This window comes from Rhagoletis pomonella, unplaced genomic scaffold (genome assembly GCF_013731165.1).
Source record: "Rhagoletis pomonella isolate Grant_MI unplaced genomic scaffold, Rhpom_1.0 Rhpom_scaffold_00007, whole genome shotgun sequence".
Lineage (NCBI taxonomy): Eukaryota > Metazoa > Arthropoda > Insecta > Diptera > Tephritidae > Rhagoletis > Rhagoletis pomonella.
In genome coordinates, this window is record NW_023458561.1 from 57,799,212 (window position 1) to 57,802,881 (window position 3,670).

Below are 3,670 nucleotides of genomic sequence, written 5' to 3' on the forward strand. Positions count from 1 at the left end.
TTTCATTTTCCCATGTGAGTTATTGTACTTTTAATCTTTTTTCTATTCGAAACTTGATTTCCTCCAGTTACACATTTTTCATGTAATTTTCATAAAAATGGCTAGCAGTAAGGTTGGTAGGTTTTCACTCGATAAATTAAAGGCAGCCGTTTAACAAAATAATTAAAAAATTTTGTAAATACAGTGGTGGGCCTACAAATAAGGCGCGACATTTTAACATTTTATTTTATATATTTAATATATTTTTTATGAAAGTGTAGCTCAGTTAAAAAAAAACATGCATTTCGAATTTCAAACTTTGTACAAAAATTAATTTCAAACAATAAAAATTTGTGGAATATATGTATGTGGGTACGCAGTTTGATAGCCCATTAAGTTTAGTATAATAAAGTGCATATTTTTATGCTGACGATGATGTGAATTTTCTTCCATACAAAGTAGTAAGCTTGAAAATTATTTTATATGGAAGAAAATAAGCAACACCTTCAACAAGAAAAACTGCCAAAAATCAACGGTAAGTCCTAGCTGCTTTAAACTTGTACTTTGTTATACGAAATTTAATGGACTAAAAAAATGCATAGCTTAAAGTTTTGTTTCTGAATAAAAAGTTTGAAATCTCGATGATGAAGATTTGTTGAAATTAGTCGAAATTAAATTTTGATTTGCATAGTTTTTGTAATATAGTGGAAGTCATCGCCTGCTTTCTGAGACTTGCGGGGAGCATGCTCCCTCAATTTTAACCTATAAGCACCGGTTCCGAAGTTTCAAAAATTGGTGATTTTGACACAACCCATCAAGGTTTGTAGACGCGGAATTGGAGGCCATTTTTTTACGAATACCCTCGCTATACCCAAGAACAACTTACGGAAATGTTAAACGTGACTTCACAATTTATTTAATTGTGACTAAAAGCCATTGGTATAATCCAGAAAGTCGGAAACTATCGAATGACGTATAACTCTTTCCGAAATTCTAGTCGAATGGAACAAAGCGAAGGCATATGTTAAGCACGGAAAATCTGCACCACCCACGTCAAAGCTAAATTTCCATGCATACATTGGATGAATACTTTCTAGTGTATCAGTTTTATTAGCGCGGAAAAAGGCATACCTAGCGAAGGTTAATACTTATAATGTAATTATAACAATTTTTGAAAGCAAAATTTCAAAATCGAGAAAAATCCTCTTAAACTTACCAAAATTAATGAGGACAACGAAAGCAAACACGCACACGAACGCAATGAAATAACCATATGTAGAAGGGCTGGTCTGCTCTTGTATTGAATAATTGGCAGAACTTGTCAAAAGAGAGAATCAACCGCCGAAGTTTTTTGGTCTCAGGCTAAACTGACAAACGATGCTAGTGCCAAATAAGGAAAAAAACATGCTGCAGATTTTTACCGAACCTACTACATAAATAGGTACTTAAGAAATTATAAGCCGATGTCCACAATTGTTCACTTGTTGTTCCTGTAGAATTCATTTTCCTATAGAATTTGTTAAATAAAGAGTAGAGCAAAAATCATTAAGTCAAGGCAAAATTCATTGATACAATCTCAGTGTTTTGCATGCACAATCAACATTTCCCCTTAGAAATTTTAGTAAATTTTCTACGGCAATAATCATTGATACCTTATTTTATTTCGCTTTCTCTAACAAACAAATGCCTCAGCCACCCAAGTAGCTGACGAGGTAGCAATTTCCTTCAATCACCAGCAATTATACGTTGCAAGCTTGGCCAAAAAAAAAAACCTTTATTTAAATAATTAACACTAATGAACAGCAATAAAACTGCCACACGCCGGCAATTAAAATCAATGTCAGCAATATTGTATTACCAAACACATTGGCCCTGACTAGAAATAGCGCTGGAAATGCGCACTTTCTCCAAACAAAACAAAAAAAAGAGATTAATAAGAATGAAGAAACAAATGGAAAATTTTTGGCAAATTTCCCAATGTAATAGCAGCAAATAAAATTTTATTGCAGTAGTACATTTTCCATTTTGTTATGCTGCTGTTCCTGCTGCTGTTGGTGCTGCAGTCAAGGCCAAATGGACAAACTAATTGCGCTACTCAATTGCAAAAGTCAAGGACGTTTCGCAGCCAAAAATAAAAATTTATTTGGGTAAATAAAAAAGCGAGCTGCCAAAGGATGCGTGGGCAATCAATTGGAAGGACAAATGGATGAATATGCAGTTGCATGTGTATCTACATGTATTTGTAAGTAAGCATGCATTGAGTGTCAGCAAGTAATTCACAACTGCTTCTGCAGCAGTTAACCTCACAGTTAGTGCGCCGTGAATGCATCCTGCAAGCCACTGCTGCTGAATTGTCAATTTTAAATCGTTGTCCTTCATTTGTTATGCAGACAATTTGTTTGCCTTCCATCCATGCATGTGGGTGTTTGGGTGTGTGTGTGCTGCCAAACCGCAACATTACAGTCGAAAAGTCACCTGCAAGGCGTAGTGGTACTCTTGCTGCTGTTGCAAATCTGTTTGCACCAGAACATAGCGCAGTGTCCTGGCGCGCAGGCTGCTTAGGTGTAGTAAATATGTATGTGCGCAAGAAACAGCTGCCATGCCTTTGTAGTACTCATCAGCTTACAGCCACTTTGGAAATCTGCTTACCTAAATTATTTTAACTAAACCAATAACCCTCCTAAATGCACTTCGATATGTATATTAGCGTGCATCGCCAAAAAAAGTTGTGATTTGTTGAACAGATTTATAAAATTTATTGTTTTTCAAAACTTCCGCCTAAATACTACGGAAATATATTGAGATGAATGTAAGCTCATTATTTTGATTTCGATGATAAACTTTTTAAAAAAATTTATGCAGACCATTTAAGCATTTTTTATCTGAGTTGATTTTTTTAGAAAAAATATTTTTGAAAACCAACACCCAAATTCATAAAAAATAAAAAGACTTTAATTGATTTAGTTGATTTTTTTGAAAAAAATATTTTAAAAAACCAACACCCAAATTGATTAAAAAAATAAAAAGACTTTAGTTGATTTATAAATCAAAATTTTTTTATGAAAATGTCACTTTATAGAGCTTTTTAAATCTCTTTTATTTTTTATGTATAAGGCCATAATTATTCATATTTATATAAACTTGCATTATGGAGGTATTTTCAAATGGGTCCAACTTCCGGTAATCTTAACACTTTTCCGATATATTTTGTTGGAAGTCGGAAAATATAATAAGTTTTATATTTCCGATGAAATAACAATCGGTACTTTTACTTTTTTCTATGAAGAGTGGTGCACCCTAATGTATGTACATATGCATGTGTGTGCATTTCAATTTAGAAAACCTCATTTCATCTTCACACAAATTTTAATATTTTTCCTCGCCGACTGTGCGTTTCGGTCACACTTTGCGGTTTAATCGATTTTAGAGATTTTCTTTTAGCGCATTTACTCGCCGTGCAGCGAGCCGCCTCCTAAGACGCGCAAAACAGTTCGAAATATGAAAATATTTACAAAACAATACACAAAAGTCAACGACTCAATGACAAAAAAAAAACAAGCAGCGTGACCCACAAATGGTGTAATATTGGAAATTCGTTTCACACCTTTGTTTAGCTGCGGTTTTATTTGTGTAAATGCGATAATATTTACCAACTTTGCACAATTTTAAGCGGATTTGGCAGTTATGGAAT